This window comes from Antechinus flavipes, chromosome 3 (assembly GCF_016432865.1).
Source record: "Antechinus flavipes isolate AdamAnt ecotype Samford, QLD, Australia chromosome 3, AdamAnt_v2, whole genome shotgun sequence".
Classification (NCBI taxonomy): domain Eukaryota; kingdom Metazoa; phylum Chordata; class Mammalia; order Dasyuromorphia; family Dasyuridae; genus Antechinus; species Antechinus flavipes.
The window spans coordinates 504,939,551-504,966,244 of NC_067400.1; the positions used below are offsets into that span (position 1 = coordinate 504,939,551).

Here is a 26,694-nt window from a genome sequence, read left to right on the forward strand (position 1 = left end):
TAAGTTTCTGATGAAAGCATAAACAAAATCGAGTTCTCCCAAAGCCAACTTACATACCTAACTTGTGTTGAAGTAGGGCATCACTAAACATTCTGGGAGATTTGTTCTTTTTCTTTTCTTTCTTTTTTTTTTTTTTTTTTAGGAGAAAGGAAGGTACAGCACATTGCGAATTTTGCCTAAAATAATGCTCTCCAACCATTTGGAAGTTGGAGTACTCAATGATTTATGTCACCATTCCTCCAAGTGCTGTAAGGTTTGGGGCTTTTATTCAAATAAAAGTAAATTCTCTTATAGGATACTTTGGGCATTTTGTAACATAGTTTTGAAATAACTGAAGATATTTTGAAGTATCTCAAGACCAGTGTTGAAATCAATGGCTTATACAAACCAAGAAAGTAGAATGTAAGTTCCTTAAAAACCAGAACTATTCTCACTTTTGTTTTTGTAACCCCAGAAGTTGAGGTCAGCTAAATGTCATAATTCATAGAGTATTGGACTTGGGATCATGAAGACCCTAAAGACAAATCTGACTCCAGACACGTACTGATTGTATTTGACAATTTGACAAATTACAACTCACTGAACCTTTTTCTGCCTCACTTTCCTCAATTATAAAATGGGAATGATAATAGCACATACTTCCAAAGATTGTTGTAAAATTCAGATGCAATGATAATTAGAAATTACTTGGCATAATGCTGGCACATCATCCAATGCTTAATAAATGCTTGTTCCCTCACTGCCCCAATAACTAAAGCCTGAATAGTAGATGCTTAATAAATGCTGAATTGAACTAAATTAAATGAAGTCTCTGTAAGGATCACACTGGCATGTACTTCTTTCTTTTCACAAATAAAGAAAACACCTATCAGGGGCAGATGTAGATGAACTGATGCTGTTCTTTGTCCTTCATTCCTTTAGAAGACCATTGTAATGGGCCAGAACTCTGGAGAACTATATCTGAAACAAGTGTTAACTCAGAGGAATTGATGAGAAAATGGTTATCTAGTTTACATACATACTTGTTACTTAGCATGGTGATGTAATGGTTCTCTAAGTTGACACAGAATCAGTATGCTGTAATGATATAATTACAATAAAGTATATAAGAGCCAACAAGGACTGGAAGAGAGACATTCCATCTCCCACCATCCTGGTGGCTCTCCTGCCTCCTTTGTTTCTCCACTAAGACCAAGGCCTATCTGAAGGTCCCCAAAAAAGCTAGCCTGACCCCAGGTGAAGCAGACAGACTGTGAAGAAGATAATAAAGACTTTGGACTTTATTCCTGACAATTCTTGTAGTGATTATTCTGCTGAAACCAAGTCCCATTCAGAGGACCTTCAGAGAGCTAGCCAGAATATTACAGATCATGACATCAGGGTGGTGATCCATGACATGCAAGTGAATTGGATTTAAGCAATGAAGTTTTGTGGAAGGTCATCTGCCTCACTTTCCCTTCCAGAGCCATCTGGGTTCAGTGGCCAGATATAGATCAGGATGACTGGAGATGGCTCTGGATGCAATGGGAGATCTTGAACTTTTTAAGCTAAGGTTTCAACAGGTCTCAGTTTGTCTGAGACTCTACCCATTCAGTAATTAAGGCCAGGTGGCAATTGAGGCAAAGAATATCCTCTTTAACCTAGTCAAAAAAAAAAAAAAATCAATCAAAATAAATAATTCTGGGAGGGGAAGAACCTCAAGGTTTCTAGCCAAAACAGAAATGATTGCTATTTACATTCAGTCTAAATCAATCGGGATCCAAAAAATGACCTAATGGATCAAGAACCTATTCATGGCCAATCAATGAGAATCAGAGTGTTTTTGGTTTAAGACATGATTCTTAAGAAAGAAATCTAGCCAGTAAATCTCAAGATAGCTTGGGAAGATTCAGAGATTCAAAAAGGAAAAAAATGCACTGCCGAGAAGCTGAACCTTCAACCTGCAACCCCTGCCCCAAGACCTTGGCTGCTTCCCGCACCGCTGCACCCTCCTTCCCAGTACCCCTACAACCGTAGCATTCCGAGAGTTCCACCTTTGCCTGCCTCTCCTATTTACCAGGGCTCTGTGCATCATCACCCCTGCTGTCTTTGCTTTCAACAACTCTAACTACAGATTTCGGGGATCCTTTTTCCATACTTCCCATTACTTCACACTCCAGCTCTCCTTGCATCCTCATTGGGTCGCTTATTTTACACCTACTATTGTTTCTCTGCTCTGGGTTGCTTTTTGGGGGGTCGTCACTGCAATCCTTCCTTTGGGCTTTGCTCCATTCACTCTGCATTGACTGCATCCCCTTTTTGTTGTTTTTAGTTATGTTCCTAGCGCCTTTTTTCTCCATCTCTGATAAATCCACTGGTCCACCCGCTCCTTTCTCAGGGCATCACACCCAAGAATCTAAAGCCAAGCTTCTGGCCAGGCCAGATCAGCTTCCTGGGGATCTCCCCAACTCATTGCACCTCGGCTTTCCTGAAGGTCCCCCACACACACTTCAACTGGAGTCCCTGCTAAGTGCCCTGCCTCATTCTTTCTCCCCCTTCTCCAGGTCTCCCTACCCCCCAGCCCCAGAGCCAGAAATGGTCACTGAAAAGGACAAGAAGACCAGTGGACAAGTGTTGGAGGAATGGAAAGACTCACTAGTTCATGGGCCATACCGGGAACATCTGGGCCTTCATCTTCCTCTTCTACCTCATCTCCTATGGGTTTCTAACTGCTTTGTTCACCCTCACCATGTGGGTCATGCTACAGACTGTCTCAGACCACATTCCCACATACCAGGACCAGCTTGCAACACTGGGCCTGATGATCTGTCCTAAGATGGAGAATCTTGAGTTTTTGGTCAACTTCAGCAGTGATAGCAACAGCTGAGACCAGCATGTACAAATACTTGACAAATTTCTAGAGTCTTACGATGACTCAATCCAGGCCCAGAAGAATGTTGTCTGCCGCCCAGGGCATGAACAACCAGACAATAGGGTTCTCAACTATCCCAAACGGGCTTGTCATTTCAACCAACACATCTGGGTGACTGTTCAGGGCTTAGCGATTCTACCCACTATGGCTACAGCACTGGCCAGCCCTGCATCTTTATCAAGATGAACCCAGTTATCACCTTCTATGCAGGAGCCAATCAGAGTATGAATGTTACCTGTTCAGGGAAGCGAAATGAGGATGCCAAAAATCTTGGTGACTTCACTATGTTTCCTGCCAATGGCAACATTGACCTAATGTATTTTCCCCACTATGGCAAGCCAACCTCTAGTGGCTGTCAAGTTCATGAACGTGACCCCCAATGTGGAAGCAAATGTTGAATGCCGCATTAATGCAGTCAATATAGCCACTAATGATGAGCGGGGACAAGTTTGCTGGCCCTAGCTTTCAAACTCCAAATAATAAAAAAGACCTGAATTTACTCACACACTCCTCCCTATCCCCTCTCTTCCTGGGCTTTATGGAATGTGCTTTCTGATGCCTCCTTCCCTTCCTGAAGTCTTTTTCTTGCCCCTTCCCAGCCCTTTCCTTGCCCCAAAGGTATTTTTTTTTTTTTTTACAACCGAGCTATGATTTAATTTACACCCTTTCTCAACGCCCATTCCTAAAGGATAGTAGCCATTTTGAGTCCCTGGAAAAATACCTATTTCCACTGTAGCTATGGGAGAGGTTTAGAGCAGGGCTGTCATTTTTTCCCCTTTACTTACAAGTTGTTTTTAATACCTTCCAGGTATATTTATGGTTACTGGTGGAATACTCCCATAATTACCCCCAATTTTCTCCTTTTTCTTTATTTCTGTGAACCCAACAAATGATCTCTCAATACTATTCATGGCTTCCCTAGTACTGATAGTGATAATGAGAGAGAGCTGTTAGAAGAGTCACTTGCTCTTCTGATTTGAAACCCATCTCCCCTTTCCCTTTCTTCCTGCTTAGTGACTTGGATAAGATAAATCTGGGAATCTGTTTATTCTGGGCCCTTCTTCCTTCCTAATTTACTAATCCCTTTCCCATTTGCTCTCCTCACCAAAGCTGTTATATGGGCCATTTTTAAGTTGAAGAGATTCATCCAACTTTTTTCCTTCATCCATTTTCCACACTCCATCTTACTGAAACCTTTAAATTGCCCTTTCTAGGTTTCCTTGTTCTAACAGTTCCTGACTCTCTTCCCCATAAGGCACATGTTTGAGCTGAAAAATGGGGGCTTTCTTCTGTGGGCTTTAAAAGAGGGTCTTAGGAAAAAATAATGATGAATGTTGGAGGGGATGCAGGAAAACTGGGACACTGATGCATTGTTGGTGGAGTTGTGAACAAATCCAACCATTCTGGAGAGCAATATGGAATTATGCCCCAAAAGCTATCAAACTGTGCATACCCTTTGATCCAGCAATGTTATTTCTGGGCTTATATCACAAAGAAATACTAAAGAAGGGAAAGGGACCTGTATGTGCCAAAATGTTTGTGGCAGCCCTGTTTGTAGTGCCTAGAAATGAAATTGAATAGATGCCCATCAATTGGAGAATGGTTGGATAAATTGTGGTATATGAATGTTATGGAATATTATTGTTCTGTAAGAAATGATCAGCAGGATGAATACAGAGAGGCTTGGAGAGACTTACATGAACTGATGCTAAGTGAAATGAGCAGAACCAGGAGATCATTATATACTTTAACAATGATACTGTATGAGGATGTATTCTGTTGGAAGTGGATTTCTTTGATAAAGAAACCTAACTCAGTTTCAATTGATCAATGATGGACAGAAGCAGCTACACCCAAAGAAAGAACACTGGGAAATGAATGTAAACTATTTGCATTTTTTTGTTTTTCTTCCCGGGTTATTTTTACCTTCTGAATCCAATTCTCCCTGTGCAACAAGAGGACTATTCAATTCTGCACACATATATTGTATCTAGGATATACTGCAACATATTTAACATATATAGGACTGCTTGCCATCTAGGGGAGGGGGTGGAGGGAAAGAGGGGAAAAATCAGAACAGAAGTGAGTGCAAGGGATAATGTTGTAAAAAATTACCCTGGCATGAGTAATAATAAAAAGTTATAATAAAATTTAAAAAAAAAAGAAAAGAAAAATAAAAGAGGGTCTTTAAGAATATGGATGCCATTTCTGACTAAAAATTCACACATTTTGTCCCTATCTCTGTTTTTCAATACTCCCCATAACCTAGTGTCTGCTATTCCAAAACACTTTTTGGAGTCAATTTTATCTTTGCATAATTTCCTTAAACATTTCCCTTGAGTATTTCTCCCACCCCCATTTTTCTATGCCTCCATTACTCCATTTTTCTAGTGTTTTGAGTGGCCATCTTTAACTGGCTTTGTCTCCAGGTTATCACCTTGGAAATCTCATCTGGTCATGATAATATGCCACATTCTTTCTCTATCCCCTCCCTCCCCACTAGCTTTTAGCAAATAATTGGCTAATTAATACTTCTTTTCCATTTAACATTTTAAATTACCTTCTCAATTTGAAAATGGCTCCTCCCCCTCTTTCATGTCCCATTTGCCTTTTTTTCGTCCTGCAATTACCATATGTTTAGAAACCCCTGTTCAGATGTATTTTTTCAATCAGTTGTTTTTAATAATTCATCTTTTCCATTCCAAATCTATGTCTTCCCTATTAATGCTGCACTCTCCTCTTCCTTGAGTCTATCCCTTTTCTCTTGAAATCATAGACAAGACCTGAGTTCAAATCCTGCCTTTTATAGTTAATAACTGTGACCATGGGCAAATTTATTAATCTTCTGAGCCTCCATTTCCTCATCTGTAAAATCTATATTATCTATCTCACAGAGCTGTTGTGAGCTTAAATGAGATAAATATTTCAAAACATAGCTAAATTCTCTCTCATCCACCTCTGTGTCCCTTTACCTCCCCCAGAAGTCTATCTCTGCAGTTATTTAATGCCTGTGTCAGATCTACTGTAAGATAAAAAAGTACAATGCAGATTATATGCATACATACATACATATAATTTTAAAAAAAGAAAAAAGCTTTTAAGAGTATCTATAGATAAAAATATGATACTCCATGTGGACAGAGGGAGTTTAGTGATCACCTCTTTATTCTCTACTTGTTTATTTGGATATTTCTTTAATAATACATTCTAGAATTCTATAAAGTTTCTCAGTTTTGTTCTATCCTCAAAATGCACCTTTTGTTATTTAACCCAAACAGATATAGCAACTGTGACTTTTTCCCAAGGCTCTGAAATTAAATGGGGCTCTGACAGCATCTTGAGTCCTTCATCAATGTAGAAATATTGAACTTAGCATCTCTATAACTCCTTCCTTTCTCTCTCTCTCCTTCTCCCAACCCCTCCCAAATGAACTAATACAACGTGAACTAAATAGGACTATGAAATCAAAATACATGTTGTCTACAATGACATAATGGAAGGTATATCAACAAGAAAATGAAACTGATCATTAGTAATATAGTGGCCAAGGTTGGTCCCAGAGAAAAGCTGAGAAAATGTATCTCCCATTTATCTTTGGAAACTTGTGGTGGGGAAAGGGGGTCATTATAAGTATGGAATGTTGTATATATCATCTCAATGGACTCAGTGGAGTTTCTGTTGATTAGTTTTGCCAAACTGCCTTTTTATTTTATTCTTTGTTACAAGGGATAGCTCACTGAGTAGGAGAGTAGAATGATAAATTTAGAAATTAAGGTGATATAAAAACAAAAATAATGCATTTTCTAAAAATTAAAAGAAGACAATTTAAAACAAATAAACTGCTATGATTAGAATAAAATGGATGTGTTCTAAATGTCTGCAAACTATGGAAACCATCTGTCAGTCCTGCTGGATGTCCTTTCCTGTCCCTTGGCTCCTTTTCTCAGATGATGTGTGCATCAAGTTACAGCATCCTGAAGCACAACTCTTGTTACTATGGCTACTCCAGAGCAGGGACTGCATGAATGCACCTGGTGCCGCTCCTTGGCTCCACAATGAGCACTGTAGATCCCAAACATCTTAAATAGCTCTCTGCTTTCAATGATATAATTGGATTCATTGCTCATCTGTCGTGCCCAAAGTAGAAACAGACAAGAGGCCATCTGTTCCACGACTCCGTGTTCTTCTTCCTCAGCATGAAGTGCTATCTCAGTGGTTTATTGTTACCATGGAAAGGTGCACCCATGGTAACAATGAACTGGGTGGCCCAGAGCTGGCCACTTAGCTGCCTGGATGTCACTCTGATTCAGAATCAACTCCTACATTAGGGGCAAGGGATGCTTATGCAGAACTAGAGAAAGTGGGAGCATTGAGAATGCCTTCTGCTTTTAAGGACCTTTCTCTAAGATAACTGTAAAACACTCCATTTCAAATTATTTTGATTATGATTTATATGTAAACACACACATATAGAAATTATATGCATATAGATATATGTATAATGTGTATTGTATGTGTGTATATGTGTATATATATATACATATATATATATATACATGTATACATATATACACTTATGTGTGCATAAGTAGAAATTAGCCAATTTTCAGATTGGTATATGTATCTACAAATGGATACTTGATAGGATCTTAGATCATGTGATCATTGCATTTAGAACTGGAGGGAAATGGATGGGAAATTTAGAAATCAACTAATCCAATTCCCTCATTTTATAGATGAGTAAACTGAGGCTAAGAGAGAAGTGGCTTGCCCAAGAAAGCTCATAAATTCTATATGCTCTTTTATTTTTTGTTTGTTTTTTGTTTTGTATTACACTGTCCTGTGACAAGGTGAACCTTATTTATCTTGAGAGTAACCAAGATTAAACAGGTAACTACACGGTAAAACAAACAGAGTCAAGAAGACTGATCTTCATGAGTTCAAATCTGGCTTCAGACACTTAATTAGTTACATGACCTTATTTGAATCACTTAACCCTGTTTACCTCAGTTTTCTCAACTATAAAATGAACTGGAGAAAGAAATGGCAAACTCCTCAAGTATCTTTGCCAAGAAAATTCCAAATGGAGTCATAAAGAGTGAAACAACTAAACAACAAAAAATTAAATCAAGAATAACAGAACTATAACAATGTAAATGTCAGGGGTTTTTTTCTACTTGAGAGAATAATAATTTATTATTTCATTAGCAATTCATTAGAAGAGATTATAACCATAATACCTAAATCTAAATCAATGGAAAAAAATAGAAAGAAGGAAGGAAGAAAGGAAAGAAAGAAAAGAAGAAAGAACAGTGTAAAGATTCTGATTAAGTTTATACCAAAAGTCAGAACACTGGGGAATCCCGGGTATTGAACACTGCATATCTCATTAGACTTAATTGATATGATTGTTAATTTTTAAAATTTATTTTATTTTTAAAAATAGAGTAAGAGAAAAAGAAAAACAGAAAAAGAATACAAAACAAAATAAAGTAAAACAAAAAAGAACATTGTTATGTGCCCAGCAGAACATCAGGGAGGATTCAAAATATATAACAAGAAATTACCAGATCAAGAAAAATATATATTATATACACACACACACATACACACACATATTAGTAGAAGAAATTATGTTTAAGTATGTCCATTTTTTCTTTATTTCCTTGTAAATTGTTCTTTGGTTCTTTGCTACACAGCTTATTTACTTTATTTTTTCCCTTTTCATCCCCTGCTCCCAAGCAAACTATAATTAAGAAAAGATATAATATGTATACATGAGTAGATACACACACACACACACACACACACAATCTTTCCTATTCCTGTTGTCTCTTTAATTAAATTCTGCTCCATAATTTGCCTTGCTATTACTCAACCTTGTCCCACTCAAGGATCCTTCCCTTGTCTTCCCTTACCTTTTGCTTCCCCATCTACTCATCCTTCCCTCCTTATTTCTTTATAGATGTTGGACGGTGCTATATCTTTGTGGTATATATGTAGTATTGCCTATTGAACCCATTTTCAATGTAAGTAGGTTTTCAGAACTATGAGCCTTCTTCTCCCCTCTAATGCTTCTGTTATCTATTCTTCCTCTGTACCTCCCTTGTATATGATTACTATTTTTACATTAACTCTGACAATCTTTCTTTTGAGCTACTCTGTTGTTGATGTACATCTTAAACATATGATATGCATTTCCTATGTAACCAATTTGTTCAAGTTTAAACAGTTACAAAAAAATGATCTTTGATATAGGCTTTTATAAATTAAAATTTTTGTTAAGTTTAGTTTGGGTTGATAGAATCCTGAAAATCTACAAGTTTGTTGAAAGTCCATTTTTTCCCATTCAGAATTATAGATAATTTTACTGGATATGATATTTTTGGCCACAGGCCTAATTCTTTTGATTATTCCTAGATATGATTCCAGGACCTGGGGTCTTTTATTGTAGCTGCTGGTAAGTCTTGTACAATTCTAAATGTAGCTCCAGTGTATTTGAATTTTTTTTTTCTTGTTTCTTGCAAAATGTTCTCTTTGATCTGGGAATTTCAAAATTTGGCAGTAATATTCCTGTGTATTTTCCATGAAAGATCTCTTTGAGATGGTGATAGGTGGATTTTTTCTACTTCCTACTTTCCCCTCATATTCTGTAACCCCAGGGCAATTTTCTTGGATTATTTCCTGCATTATTGTGTCAAGCTCTTTTTGGTCATAACTTTCTGGCAGTCCAATTATTCTTATATTTTCTCTTCTTGATCTGTTCTCTAGATCTGTCATTTTTCTTGTAAGATGTTTCACATTCTGTTTTATTTTCTCAGTCTTTATAATATGTTTTATTATTTCTTTCTCTCTCATAGCTTCACTGACTTTCCTTTGCCCAATTCTGGTTTTCAAAAATTATTTTCATCGTTGAGATTCTGTATTACCTTTTCTAGCTGGTTAATTTTTTTTTTCATAATCTTCTTGTTTTCCTTAGATGGTTTTTATTTGTTATCTTCCCAGAATCTCCATGATTGTTACTTTTGATGAATTACTTTTTTTAACTTTCTTTGTTATTCTTTGTTACAAGATATGACTCACAAACTAGGAGATGAGAGATTGATTAATTTGGAAAGGAAGATGACATTAAAATGAAAGATGTGTGTATTAATTTAAAGGAGCTGTAAAGCACTGTGCCTTGAGAAAATTGCTTGTCTAAAATCAGAATTAATAGATAGTCCCAATAGTTTTAAACAAATCCAAATTATTCTATTTCAACAAAGTCCTGGTATGACACACATTTTTGTGCATAGAGACAAGAATGTATATGAAAGATTTTCCTTCAAAAGGTGAAACAAAAAGCACATACACACATAATAAAGTGATACTGGCTAAGTATCTGGGGAAGAAAGCAAAACTGGGAGGGGAGAAGTGATAGCATGGTGATATTTCCTAAGTTCTCTGGCCAAAATCCATCAAGCAAAATATTTTAAGAATAGGTGGAAAATGTATGTCTCAGGATATTCATGTAGGATATGTTGGGGCAAATATTCATTTCCAAATCTAGTATAAGTAGAGATGTTAAGATCTTAAGCAGAAATGTTGCAAGTAGACCAATTTTTTATATAATTTGGAAGATAGAATGTACCCTAAGGTATTTAAATATATAAAGGGATAAAACCATTATAAATAATAAGTGATATAAAATCCAAGCTCCCTATGATAGTGGTCTCAAAATCAAATAGAAAGAGGGCCATGAAATTATACCTAAAGATCTCCATAGCTTGTGTATTGAGTTTTTCTAACTCAATTTTCTGTATTCTATTATATTTTTTCTGTATTCTGTATTCTATTGTATTTTTACTTAGTTTGTTAAATATTCACCAATAACTTTTAATCTGGTTTGGGCAACATTGCTGAGTGTTGCAGGTTGTATGTTTGATACCGCTGTTTCATAGAACTATCTTTTGTTTTCCACTGTAATTATGAATCTTTTTTTTCTTTTGATAGTTAATTTCAAAACTAAAAGTGTTTAAAAATTTTAAAATAGGTTAGAGAATAATATATTAATTATATATTTTAAATCTTATTGTTACAAAATTTGTTTAATTCAAATGTTATTCTTCTTTATTTATTTTAAGCAGCAGTCAATGAATTCAGGTAAGTTTAGAAGGCAAAGTACATCTGCCTCCAAAGTGGAGAATGGTTAACATGCTTATCCAATAAGTTTAAGTTTGTATTAAATTAAGTTCAAGTTTCTTTTCCTTCTAGTAATTCTCTATACATGGAAATCTGACTTCTGAGGTCTCCAATTCTGAAACTTTTTGATAACTTTCATTCTTCTGCCTCCTTTACTTCTCCTTTACTTCTACTGAACCTGTTCTTTGTCTTCAGTGCAATCTTCATTATCTTTGCCCATCCCTATTCTATTTTATCAGCTTCATGTTCATAGTCTTTACTCCTTTATACAAATCTCTTGGATACCTCCAAAGAATAGTGATTATCATATGTGAATTCCCTCAACATCCCTTTTCCATTTCAAGACACTTTGTATATTTACCCATTTAACACCTTCTTTTTCTGTCTCAGAGGAAAAAATGATTGAAGTTCTCTGATCTATGATCCTACCTAGATAGTCTCCAATTTCTCAATATTTTTCCTAAAATGTGGCATCTAGAATCAAATTCAATATTCCAGATATTTGATCAGAACACAGTAAAGGAGACTATCATCTATCATTCTAGCTACTATGCCTCTCTGAATGCCTTCTAAAATGGCATTAGTTTTTCTATGTGGTTGGTGGAATTCTGGACCTGGAGTCAAAAAGATGAGTTCAAATCCTGCCTCTGATAATTCTGGGTTATGTGATATTGGTCAAGATATATAACCTCTTTCAGATTCACAGTTTCTTCATCTGTAAATTGGGGATAATAATAGTATCTCCCTCTCCTCTCCCAAGGTTGTTAAAAGGATCAAATGAAATAACATATACAAGACACTCAAAATGCCAGATGAATATGTTTATCATTATCATCATCATTGTCTATCATGTAATAATTAGATGATCTTAGCTTCATGAAGGTTATGCAACCAGAGCAAAAGTTCTATTTCAAAGGCTTTGAGTATAATTCTAGAAAAATTCTGTGTCTGCTTTCTGAACAGCAACCTGGTTAAATATAGTGAGGTTTAAAGGCAAGGCCCTTTGTGTTGAATATTTTCCCCATGAAACAGAAGGGAAAAAATGTCTCCAGTCCTATGTGGTCCCTGCCTACTTCTGCTGTGATGTGAATCAGAGTGATAGAAAGGTATACAAGGGAGTTATGCATCATACAATGTTTAAATTATATATAAACACTAAATTGGTGCTCTAAATGTGGGGTCCTTGCCTAGGGATCAAGAGAAAAACATATTGGTAAAGGACCTTAATCATATCTATCTCTATAGATATATATATTTTTCTCTATAAATGAAAATGGAAGGCAAAAGGAAGTTGCAACTAAATGGGAAAATGGTTCACAAATTTTTCCTACAGACAAAAGAGCTGAAAGAACAAATTTTACCAGGCAATTAAAGACAACAAAAAACATCAATTTATAGGAAAAGTTGACATTTTCTATGGAAATACAGAAAATAAATAGATGACCATATATATTATAAGAACTACTATGAATATAATTATAACTTCTGTATGAATATCTCCTAGAAAGAGGAGGAGGTAGAGAAGTTTTGTGAAGAACTCAGTAAGACTTTCTCAATTAAATCAACATGTTATAATGCTTGATTTTTACATAAGAATAGAATTACTCAAGACTGGAAAAAATATGTTGGAAAACATGGTTCAGGAATAAAAACTTAGAGAAGTCAGAAACATATAGACTATACAGAATCCTCATTCTTATACATTGTGAATACTTTCTTTAACAAGAGAAATAAGCAGAGGCGGTCATGATGATCACCAAAAAATGTAATTAATTATATTTTAATAGACTAAATTGGGTATCACTTCCTAATTAACTTTATGTATAGAATCAAATCATTGGCTTATCAAAGCAAAAGTCAGAATCAATAGTGAATTAGAAGAATGGAAATGAAAAGACAGAATATATAAATGTAACAACTCCGATCTAATCTTCAACAAGTTATTGATGTTAATGATAATTAGGAAGAAGAAAAGAACAGACACTGACATAGACTTACCGTTTTTTACAGAAATTTAAATGATATAAATCAATTGATATAGTTAGGAGATTCAAAGAACCAAGAAAATACATCAATCAACAACAAAAAAATATTTTCTTGCTCAGTGAAGATCTATGTCAGCCTGCACTGGTTTTTACCTCACTTCACTTATTTACTTATCCATTTCATAACTATATAGGATCACAGTATGAGTAAAATAGTAATCAAAAGTCCTAAGTGGATGTTAATAAAGTTGACACACTTTAGAGTATAGAGAATTCAACAGGAAATTTGAGAGTAAAGTCATTAATGTAGGTACCTAGAAAACAACATATATGCTTTTGTTTGCTTTATATTCCCTGAATCATGAAGCCCTTTACCTAAATATCTATTGAACTATTGCTACATGTAGATAAAAACCATCCATATGGAGGAATGCACCCCTGGGCTCTGGGATGCTACAAAATATTTGAATAAAGTGTCAAAGAACTGTCAAAATCATGAAAACAGACCCAATTAATCTGCAAAGTCAGATACAGAATGTCAAACTCTACCCCAACCTTTTATCTTTCTGTTACTCTCTCAAACAATTACAGTGTTCAAAGATCTAAAAGCATAGATAACAATTTGTAGACACACAAGTCATTGCCATAGACTCCCTGGGAATCAAGGAAACTAGTGAAGCATACTAACCCATGTGATCTTTCTTAAAAAAAAAAAAATGATGTTAAAAAGTAATTTTTGTGCTGCTATATTCCATGAACTGAGAGCTCAAATCTGCAGACATAAAATTCAAGACACATTCATTCTAAAAGGAACAAGAAAACCTGCAGTGACATTGTTTTTGTCCTTTGATACTTTATCAGAAGTTTTAGCTGACTGTAAAAAATATATGTATCCTTCAATAAATCTTGCTAGGTTACATAAGTTTTGTGCATGTTCTATCTTCCTTTTCTATATTGTGGCTGCTGGTTCACTTTTAAATCACTGCTCAGATGGTGGAGAAAGTGGTCACAGAGTCAGTTTATCCATCTTTTCCCCCAAGTCTCCCTAAAATTTCCATACTAAGTCTCAGACAGTGGCAGCATAAATTTTTTAATATAAAATAATTAGTAAGGTCTTGTAGAGGAGGGTGGTGAAAGATTACAATCAGTATCATAAACCAGAAAAAGTGATTAATAGATGAAAAAAGAGTTATAGAAAACTTAATAAGAGAAATTTCAATAAGCTTAATAAAAAAGCATTTTAGAAGAATAATATATTTCCCTAAAGACTTAAATCAAACAAATATATGTGCTCAAAAATTTCATGTGTCAAAATCATATAATGTTCCATTAAAATTAATAATAAAATTTTTCTTCCATGAATTCTAATTAATATTAAAACAAGGAGATACATGTTTGTCAAAGGTTTTTGATGTTATCATCAAGGTCATCCAGGACAGAGTACAAATTAAATGACCACTTCTTGATAAGGTCTTCTTTATGTTCCATTTTGTGAATAATAGAACATTTTGAAATCTCTTAAATGCCATGCATAGTCACTGAGAAGAGTATGGACTAATCTATTTACAAAGAAATAGCAAAGTAAATGAAAAATACTATTTTCCCAGACTATGATATATATATAAATAAAAAAATTCAAGTCTTTCTCACATAAAATGATATGCAGGTACATATTTTCTTGTATTTATGAAGTTGATTTTTTTATTGAATGTAGGGATTTGTCCAAAGATAGAATAATGACACTATTTTCCTTAGCCTTTCTCTAATAAAAAAAGATAACCATGAATCCTTTTTTGCCCACATATTCAAGTCCAGGAATCGGAAACCTATAAACCCCATGTCTTAATCTGAGACCACTCTAACAGCAATGCCAGATGCTGGCTATCAGCAAATGAACTGATGTGATTGGTTTGGCTTTCATGCTGCATTCCTTTACCTACTGTTGTTCTTTTTGGATTCCATTACCATCCAAACATGATCTCTGTGTGTGTATGTTCTGCTGTCATGTAGACATAATGTATGTATGTATGTGCATGTATAAATACATATACATATACACACACATTTTATATATATATATATAGCCACCACTTCTACTATATATTGTTATTCCCTCAAGCTGAATGAGTACTTTCTTTTTTTGTTATTGTTTATTTTATAATAACTTTTTATTGACAGATCCCATGCCAGGGTAATTTTTTACAACATTATCCCTTGCACTCACTTCTGTTCCAATTTTTCCCCTCTCTCCTTCCACCCCCTCCCCTAGATGGCAAGCAGTCCTATATATGTTAAATATGTTACAGTATATCCTAGATACAATATATGTATGCAGAACCGAACAGTTCTCTTGTTGCACAGGGAGAATTGGATTCAGGAGGTAAAAATAACCCAGGAAGAAAAACAAAAATGCAAATAGTTTACATTCATTTCCCAGTGTTCTTTCTTTGGGTGTAGCTGCTTCTGTCCATCATTGATCAATTGAAACTGAGTTAGGTCTTTTTGTCAAAGAAATCCACTTCCATCAGAATACATCTTCATACAGTATCGTTGTAGAAGTATATAATGATCTCCTGGTTCTGCTCATTTCACTTAGCATCAGTTCATGTAAGTCTCTCCAAGCCTCTCTGTATTCATCCTGTTGGTCATTTCTTACAGAACAATAATTGAATGCGTACTTTCTAGGAAAGCAAGTAAAAGAAGTTGAGAAGGATGAAAGATATGGTTATTATTAGCTCTAAAACTAAACTCATGAAGAAGAATCCAGAGGGAAGGTGTTAACATTCCTTTTGGCTACATGACTGAACAAATTGTTGGTTAGAAAATTGTTAGTATTAGGGGCAAGATGATAGAAGGTTAAAAACTTTCAGTACCCCAGTTCCATTTCCTTGATCTGAGCTAGCATTATAAATATGTCAAGGACATAAATGTCTCTGATATTGGTATTTCAAGTATGAGAATCCATTTTACTTCATCTAAGCTGGAGTTCTAAAAAATAACTAATGACAGGTGGACAAAGAGGTTCAAATCTCAGAATATAAACTTTTTTAGGACTATCTTTCACCTTGACTAATAGAGCTTTTTAAATTCCCTTTATTCAGGACTAGATAAAGTCAGGTGGTCTTCTTTTAGCATCCTGCTCCCAACTACCCTCATTGTAGTAGTTGCAAGAGCTTTCTTTACCCCCCCCCCTCCTCTTAACAGGTCAGATATATAAAAACCAGCATTTCAATTAATATGCTTCTGAATTCTCTTACATGATTTTAGCTTTAGAGCTGATAATCACTATCCCTTTCATCCTTTTCAACTTCTTTTACTCACATTGCTACAAAGTGCATACTCAGCTTGAGGTGATAATGATATAATAGAATTGGTAGCTTTGTGTACCTATATAGTTTATCTGCAAGAGAGCAAAGCAAACACAAATTGAGCAACCAGTATTCATGGGGCAATTACTATGTGCTATTAAGATAGGCATATCAAGGGACACAAAAAAAAAAAAAAAACTGAGATCTTCCCTTAGAAATTTAGCACATCATTATAGATTCACTATGATCTATTTTAGATTATCAATAACAATGTATAGAGGGAACAAGAGAATTGACCAAAATCCTTGATCAATCGATTTCCTCCAAGTTAGTTGATATAATGAGAAGATAATCAATAAGTCAGTCAATAAACATTCATTAAGAGTCTATATACCAGACATGGTGCTAAAATAAAGAAAAAAGAAGAGGCAACCTTTATATGAAGTCTTAATAGTAGTTTTATTTTTTTACCTTTTTACAAGGTATGAAGAAGTTCATGCATCAAAATTTATGGAATTAGAGAGTAACTAGTCATTAGCTTACAAAGGAATTCCTATGTTTCTGTTACTCTTTAAGCAACAAACATGTTCTTTAAGAAGTTAGTCAAATCATTCACTGATTCCCACATATTATTGCTGTACTGTGTACAATGTTCTGGTCCTACTCGCTTCACTTTGCATCAGTCCATATAAGTCTTTCCAGGCCTTTCTGAAATCCACCTGTTAATCATTTATAATATTCCATTATAATCATATGCCACAACTTGTTCAGTGATTCCCTAATTGATGGACATCCCCTCAATTTCCAATTCTTTGCTACCTACCACAAGAAGATCTGATACAAATAATTTTGTACAAATAAATTATTTTCTCTTTTTAGAGCTCAAAAATGTATAAAACAAAATACATAGAATAACAAAGGAAACAATTATAGTAAAATACAAGCATTGTTTTTTTTTAAATAGTTCTCAGACCCCAGATTAAATACCCTGAACTAAAACATTTGCCTTTCAATCAAAAAGTCAATATTATTCCCTATTCATTTTTTAAAAGTATGAGTAAAATAGTAGTAAAAGTTCAGAAAAAAGAAATGTAATTAAGGATTACTGTAGTGGTCAAGAAGTTTTTCTTGTGGAAGGCAGGTATTGAATTAGATCTTAAAGGATTATGTATAGAATCAAAAAATAAAAGAGGAGACATAAGGACAATCTAAGAATAGAAAACTATTGTCATATTCAGATTTTGACTAGATGATAACAATAAGTTTAATGGCAGCATTGTATATTCGCAACCATTTAAATTGAAATTAAATTAAAAACTCATTTGTGTATCATTGCTGTTTTCAGAGAGAACTAATGGCATGGGCTGATATCACTAGAATCAGAGCTGACCCTCATTTCTCTTCCTAAGTCATCAAAATCCAATGTAAGACCAAAGTCTGCACTGCTCGTGATGGTCCTAGAAGCAATGGATGACCTTGGAATTTTTGATGGCAAACAAATCTCTAAGCACTTTAGATGGCTGTTAACAGAGATTGTTTTCATCCACCCATTCCACCTGGGGGATGTCTTCACAGGCTTGAAGTAGACATCCCCCTAAATTACTGATGTATTTGAAACTCAACCTGGTTAATAATTCTGTCTTCCAAGCTGGTTTTAGTGGGATTCAGCAACTGCACATTACAGGTTTTTGGAGTCACAGCTGAGAGTTAGGTGGCTGGTTGGACACCAAAGATGGATGAGCATCCCTGAAAAGGGCTTGGGAAATCCTCACACCAAAGGGGCTAATCCTCCTTTAACACCTCATACTCACATGTTAACAACAATATAAATAATTCTCAGTTCTTCAAGGGTTGTACCTAAACAAGACACAACTGAAATAAAAGCTTGAGTGGGTTGAATTATTAGCATCTCATTTTCCTTTAGAAATATAAGTGATGTCTTATTCATTTTCCATAACTTGTGACTGGTAGGATCTATTCAAAATCATTCTTTTCTAAAATAACCAGCTTCATAATTTGTAACTAGATGGTGTAGTGGATGGAGTGCTGGGCCTAGAATCAAGAAGAAGAGTTCAAATTAGATTTTAGATACTTCCTAGAGGTGACTCTGGGCAACTTAATGTGGCCTGAAAAACTGAGAAGCAATTTAGCTCCTCCTTGGGGGTGGAGGTCGGGGTGAGAGAGAGGGGTGTAATCCTGTGCATTAAGTAAAAGCTATTGCTTTTTAAATCTTTCTTGCTCTTATTCACACTGTGTAATTTATATCTAGACCACTTCTTAATGACTTTGTTGACTTTGCCTACTCCTCAGATTCTGCCACAGGGACTTACATGGGCTACAATTTAAGTAAGAGATTTAAGAGCTAACTAAAGCTCAAGAAAACCTCTGGGGCTTGTAAAAATATACAGTTAGTGATAACTAGTCACCATTATCACCAATAGAAAAAAGCAGAACTTTTCCTTTCTCTTCTTCAGAATTTCATCTATATCATTCAGACCACCATTTGGGGATTTCTTCAAGATTGTTCTTAATATTCATAGGAAAGAAGAATAAGTGGAAGTCTAAAGGAGAAAGATAATGAAAAAGGGTATTCAAGAGGGTCTTGCTTGTCTTATAAATTGTTATATATCAGTATTCTACTTTGGAAAGGAATATTTGGTAGCATTCTTTTGAATGTTACTAACATTTATATGAATTGATCAATAAAGAGGTATTCTTTATTCAATACCTCTTTCAAATGTAATGCTTCCCTCCCTCAATAAGACACAGACAACTCAGGATGTTATCTCTCTAACCCCTTCTTTGGAAACAATAAAAATAATTATAAATTTATTACTTAATCAATTCCCGCAGCTAGCAATTTTAGTGGGCAAAATTCATAATTTAGCAGAGCTTCCTTTTGTTTATTTTCCTATATATATCAATACTTTCTGTATGCAATAGGGTCAGGGTTGGAATGAGGGTTGAAACTGGTCCACAAAACTCTAGTCTTAGGAGTTCTTACTAATGTCAAACTATGATGGGAAAAATTGGGGAGCTAAGTTCTAGAAGTTTATGGTGAAGTATAATGAGGGGACCTGGATCTTGACTTCAGAACACACATAATTATTCTGTCACTGTTTCTTATGCACTTTTGGCATGCAGACTAATTGGCTGCAGAATCAGAATTGAGTTTGGATTAATCAGCTAAATTGTCTTCTCCCTTCTATTGTGACAAGTGAGGAAAGAACTGCTATGAGAATTCTCTCCTGGTCCTCTCCCTCTTTCTGGTAGGAGAGGGTCTCCACTTGAAAGTCTGAAACATGTATTTAAATGGCTCTTGTCTATATCTATTCTTTCTTGTTTTTACATGAAGGAGAATTAAAGATAAAATGACCTTATGAATTTTGAAGTGTCAAAAGAACCAGCAAAATTTCCTCATATTTTAAGCAGTCACAGAACTAAAAAATGATTTGTCTGGCCAGGTCTAACTGGAAACCCAAGGAAACAACTCCATTAACCATACTACAATCAGAAGTAAGCTTAACGGATCAAATGCTTTGTTTAAGGTTGAGCCCACTCTACCAGGCACCAAAGTTGTATAGGAAAGTAGCCCTCATTTTAGATACTTTAATTCTTGATATATCTTTTCAGTGAATATCCCTTTATAAAAATTAATTGGTATTATTTATCAATGATATCAAGGAGATGTTAATTGTTTAATAGATACTGGAGGATTAATCACAGTTAATGACACTGGAATAAGTGTGAATATCACATTACAAAAACACCATTGGTTTCACGAATACTCAAAGAATTTTAAGGGAAAGGGGAGCAATAGCCTGGCCCTTAAATTGCTATTACACCTATGTGTTGGAGGATTAAGTCCAGAGCCTATAATTGCTACGCGTCTATAAGTCCTTATCTATGATATATATTTATACTCTTATACCAGGACTTTTAGGAATAGTAGCATGATAAAATGACATTAGTAGGCTTTCGTATGTGTTTTGGTCATTCACTGTCTTATATTGGACAATCTAGTTAAGTTTCTGGACTTCAATTGCTTCATCTATAAAATAAGATATTTAGAGTATATGATGTCTAAAGGTCCTGACTTATTTTCACTTCTAAAATATATCATTTGAGAATAAACTTTCTCTTTTTTGTTTGCGAAACTTCATAGTTGTTTTTTTTTTCCTTTTATACACACCATTTGTCATATCAATGAGTTATTTTAAATAGAATCATATCTTATGTCAAGAACATGTGCCCCAATTTTAACATTTTTCCTTTGGGAACGTAAGTGCTGCTTGAAAACATTGATCTGCTCTGTGACATAATTTTCAAAAATGCATTTTCTCCCAAATCAGCAACTGCCTTTTCTTGAAGTTTTTGCCTTCACTAATGCTATGGCAAGCAAGCTGATGTAAAAAGCCTTTTCTGTTCATCTACATTTGATGATTTAGAGGTGAGAGCATGACAACAATCTGCTATTTAACAACCAGGAACCCAAACTCTTTCAGCCTGGTTCTTTTTTTCCATTTCTGTAAGGAGTTTAGATGTAAATGTACTATAAAACTTCCCTCTTTATCTCTGGACACCAATAGCAGCATTCTTCCACTAAAAGGTTATACCAATTACAATAACTAAGATGACTCTCCACAAAATCATTATTGCACATGTTGTATTCTCCACTAGAATGTAATCTGTGTGACATTTAAAAAGATTCAAAGACCTACTTTCTGGTTAATTTAATCATTTAATTAATAAGGTCAACATATTTATTAATAAAAGAATGGTCATTTGGCCATCTCTCTCTTAGACCAAAGCCCATAAAAATGGGCTTAAAGTTTATATGCTCTTAGAAGGATAGGTGTTCCTAAAGATGGCAATCAACTTTGATTGGGTAACAATGAGAGAATAAATATTAAGATGAGAGTATGGGTTATATTACAATTAAAGTTTCATAGTATGTGACATCAATTGCCCAAAGCTTAGTCAAAGAGATTTATTCATTTCCATACCACCTATCTGGAAAAGGGAGGATCCACATTTTCCCAGACCTGTTTGAGCAAGCACAATGAGTAGGAATGTACCTAGTAGCTTAAAATTAGAATTTATTTCATTATTTTTAATTAGTTCTCAACCATTCTAGATGGGTAAGTGTTTTAGAAAGATTTCCCATACAATTTGATTTCTGGATGATGTAGAAAATCCTTAGTACTAATAAAATAATAATTTATTAATAGAAGGCAGAAATAATCATTTTTCTCATCTGCTTGAGAACAACTTCTCTATTTGTTCCTAACATCTAGGACAGTACCTGCATGTGGTAGGCACTTAAAAAATGCTTGTTGATTACCAGAATGAAACTTTATTGTGGTAGTTTAACAAAATAACAGTATCTCATAGTTAAGAGAGTCTTAAAGGCCACTTTGTCCACCTCATGCCTGGACAAATATTGCCTCTGAATTATGTCTTTGGAAGACCTTCAGCAAGAGAAACTTGCTAGCTACCAAGGCAATCCATTTCATTTTGAGGGCATATCTAATTGTCAGAAAGTTTTTCTTTCTGTATCATGAGCATCATGGAAATTACCCTGATCCTTACTATATATTGTTTCATTGGTGAGTAATTTTCCAAGAAAAAAACACACATAAATAATTTAGCTTAGGAAGAAGGATAATTTCAGAATCACAGTAGCTAAGATAGTAAGTGGTAAGTCATGACAAGTACTGAGTAGGAAATTAGAAAAAAAAAAGTTTAAGAAATGGGAGATGATTTAGAGAGAAATAGAAGTCACAGAGAGGTGAAAGAAAATTTGGACAGCTGGTAGAGTGGTGATGAGATCAGTACCTGCAAACAGGGATCACTGTGCTGTGAACCCATGTAATTTCTGGAAACCAAATCTTCCTCCAATATTCAGATGGCATATCAGTTTGTCTTCATATCTTATGAAATTTCAGTGAAATAGTTTCAGAGTAAATGATCATTAATCTTAATTATGGTGAAGAGCCAAGGGAATTGAACACTGTACACATCAATGCCAAATTAAGGCAAATGGTTATTGTCACTGCAAAGAGTAGCACAGGAATGAACAATTCTATTAATTGTCATTCACGTCACTATTTTCATTTCTAGGGACACTTGTACTTAAAAAAAAAAAAACTGAGGCACATATGGTGAGGTTAATGGAAATAATGGAGTTTTTCTTCTTTTAGTTTAAACACCAAAGTGAGAAAGAGTGAGTTTTGAGGATAGTTGTAATCAAATAAAATTAATCCAAGGGAGACAATGTGCTATAATAAAAAAATTCCCAAGTTCAACTTTAGGCTCTGACCATTACTATTTATGTTATTTAAACTCTTAATCCTTCATTTCTCCTCTATGTAAAGTAACAGGTCTATAATAAATGACTCATTTAAAAATGTATCATGAAATAGAAAGAAGGCTAAATTTAGATATAGAAGAGGTAGGTCAAAATCCCAGTCCTGTCATTTACTACTTAGTTGATCTTGGGAAAGCCACTCTCTCTGTTTCCTCCTCTATAAAGTGAAGGCAGGGAGTAGGGTAAGATCGCCCCTTAGGTTTTCTCCAGATGTAGACATAAACTTCTATGATCCTAGAAATGCCTTTCAAACTCAAATCTATGAGCCAAAGAAGTACTTTTGTTATAGATACATGTTATATGTTTTTTAGTAGTATTTGTATTTTAAAATCCCAATTCTACTTTGTTTCTTTATAAGTAGAAAATCAGACCACCATTAAAGGCTCAAATTTCAAGAGAAGAAATAATAGTTCTGACATTTTTCTTTTAATTCTACTTCCATTTAAAACATTGTAAAGATGTGATCACAAAGATTTTTGCAATGGGTTTCTGGCAATGGGTTTCCAAGCTCAGCTCATTATTCAACAAAAGGGAAATTATTTTTTCTCATACCATGTGCCTGACAAAATACAGCTTTGAAATCATGGTCATATCTTAAACATATTTGTGGCCAAAGCTTCAGAAATTTTCCACCAAGTGGCTGCCTACCTATAATATTAGAAATCTGAAGAAACAATGAACTGTTATATGGCGAGGCAGCCAGAGGCAAACATGCTGCATTTGGTGCTAATGATAAGAGAATTAGCTAGAATTTCTGCCTGTCCCAGATTCAGTGATCCTAACAAGTTCTGAGTTATACACAACTCACCCTTCTCTTTGGGAGTTATTGATCAGAGATTAGAACAGATAAGAACATGGGAGTAGAAGCAGCTCTTGATTTAATGAGTAAGAGACAAACACCTTAACTGGGCAATGGGGGTTTAGTACAAGCCGACCCCAAACAACCTTACCAGCCTTTATTATTTTATATGGTCCTGCCTTGTGACCCTCTGTTCTAACCAAACTGAGTTATTTACTTCTTTATAAAATGAGTAGAAGCCCCAAGTGGAGAAAGACCTTAGAGGCTATTTAGATCAATACAGACCCACTAGAATTACGATAATTTAAAGAATCACCCATTCTCTGCTGAAATCCTCCAAAGGAGTGCTAATTACTACATGAGTGCACTCCATTTTTGGACAGTGTTAATTGTCAGGAAATTTTTATTTTCACCTAACCAAAATTTTTGTCTCTATAATTTCTACCTTCTGCCCTCAAGGTTCATTCAGAGTAAGACCAGTATTTATTTCATATAATGCCTATTCAATTCAAATTAATTTATTTCATCTAAGTAATCATTTAGAAAGCAACAGCTCCATACCAGGAACTATAGTCACTAGAAATACAAAGACTGAAATGAAACAGTACAGTCAGAGATTGTATTTTACTATGGGAAACAATATACACAAATAAATACAAAATGCATATACAAACTACTTTTGAGAGACTATCCTCAGACTTCTCTTTATCAGATAAACATCCCCATTTTCCTAAGGCACTTAGGATTCTACACTTAGAAGTGACCTCATAGGCCATCTACTCTACTCTGCCTTCTGCCCTGAAAATGAGAGATTTGGACTAACTGGTCTCAACGGGCCCTGCCAGCTCTACTTCTATCCTCCTATGATCCTTTGACCTGGAGGCCTGATCCAGATCCACAAGCTGATGGAGCAGTTCTAGCCAAGGGTGCTAATGGCACAGTGCACACCCACTCCATTCCTCATCCTGATTTTTACCCCCAGAAAAGTAAACCCTCAGGAGATTACCCTATGAACTTTTACATTTTAAACAAGAATTGTTTACTCTCGAGCAAAAGTACAAACATCCTCAAATTCCCCTTGCTGTTCTCCAGCTGAAAAGAACTGCTCAGTGACTCAGAATAGGCAAGCATAATGAAATAGAAATCAAAACTGATGGCTGAGGTATCATTAATTTCTGTGACCACTTCATGGTGTGAGTGGAATGGCAGTAATCCTGTATTCCAGAAATGTTATTTTCAAATAAATTAAGCTGAGTTTCAGTCACTTTGTCTCTCCATGGGCTCTCTAGGCCTGTGGCTATTATGCAGAGATTTTGAAACCAATATATTTTCTTTATTACAGAGAGCTTACCTAACACGATTAAAATAGACAATAAAATCTCCAGTGTAAGCTGATCTTGAGATAAATGCAAGAAAGTAGGAGGAAGTTCATGAAACAATATAAATAGACAAATTGGACTGGATGTTATTAATAAAGTCATGATTGGACAAAAAGCATTTTATAGTCAACTACCAGCTAGGTTTTAAAAGCTTTGTACCATTTGGTTTCAGATCAGTTAACCAGGGGCTATAGACAACTAGAAAGTTGCCAGAAGTTAATGACAAACTTTTCATCAGTGGAAATTTTATTTGAAGGAAGAGTTGGTGATGGGTAATGTGTTATGGTTTGACATTGTTCTCCATCATCACTACCCCAGGTGTCCCTGCACCTAAAATCATTTCATCAAAGAATCATTTCCTTGTTTTACAATCTGAGATTGCCTTGCTCTTTAAAAATATAAATATTTTTAAATTATGCTACAAATATGAGCAGAGTGTCCTTATTCTTTGACCCAAAAAATCCTTAAGAAGGTCATAGCTAAAAGAGAAAGGTTCTATTTACACGGAAATAATCAGAAGAACACTTTCTATTGTAATAAAGAACTCAAAATAAAGTAAACATCTCTCTATCAGGGAATAAGAATAATAATAGCTATTGACTAAATATAATAGAATATTATTGTGCCATAAAAATTCAAGAGGAAGATTATAGATAAGTACATGTAAACTGATACAAAGTATAGTAAGTAAAACCAGGAAAATAATGTATACAATCATTACAATGTAAATGGAAACAACAACAATACAATCAAAATTGAGTATTATGTGATTTATAATGATCAAGTTTATCTCCAAAGAAGTGATATAAGAATGTATTTCTCTTCCTTCTTTTTAAAGGTCAGAGACTCTGGGTATGAAACATTAAACATAATATTGGGTTTGGATGAAATGTTAATTAGTTTTACTGAACTGCTATTTCTCTCTCTCTCTCTCTCTCTCTCTCTCTCTCTCTCTCTCTCTCTCTCTCTCTCTCTTTTGCTCTTTGTTATAAGGGATTGTTCTCTGATTAGGTGAGGTGGAGAGCTACCTTGAGAAAAGAGGGTAAAAATAGAAGATAAAGTGGATTTTAAGTGAAATAAAATTCAAACATTATTGGGACTAGTAACATATTAAATCACTAAGAACATAACAAATGTATTTATTTATTTACTTTTCTTAGTGATGGGAAGAACTTAACATGATCACATGGGGGAAAAAAAGAGAGTGCTAATGATATTTGAATTAGGAGAAAGAAGAAGATATAGAAGTAAGAGGTAAGTGGACATCAAAAGCAACTTTGATTTACTTCATAGTTTTACTTCTAGCCTTCCCTAGATGCTAGAATAATCACAATTTCTTACCTCCTATGCAGCAATTATCTTAAGTGGGTGACAAATAAGAAACTTGAACTTATTATTAATATATTATTAATGGGGTCACAGAATCATAGAAAGTCAGAGTTAAAAGAGAATTTAAAGGTAATCTCCTTTTACCTTTCATTTTACATATATGCAACAATGGAAGTAATACTCAATTTAGCACTATAGAATGTGAGTCAAAGCCTGACCCTGCCATTTACCAACTCTGAGACATTTGGCAATGACTTAACAACTATAGGCTTCAGTTTCTCCTTTATAAAATAAATGGGTTGAATAAGGTGATCACTAAGATTTCTTCAAGCATTTAATCCATGATCCAAGGATATTATTTATAAAGACACGTTTAACTCTCTATAACTCCTGTAAAGAACAAAAATGTCCTAAGACCAATTACAAAAATAT

General features: G+C 34.7%; 1 pseudogene; it reads left to right on the top strand.

The window, feature by feature from the left end:
- The first annotated feature begins 2,574 nt into the window (after nt 1-2,574).
- LOC127558060 (sodium/potassium-transporting ATPase subunit beta-2-like) lies at nt 2,575-3,859 on the top strand (annotated as a pseudogene).
- Nucleotides 3,860-26,694: the final 22,835 nt, after the last annotated feature.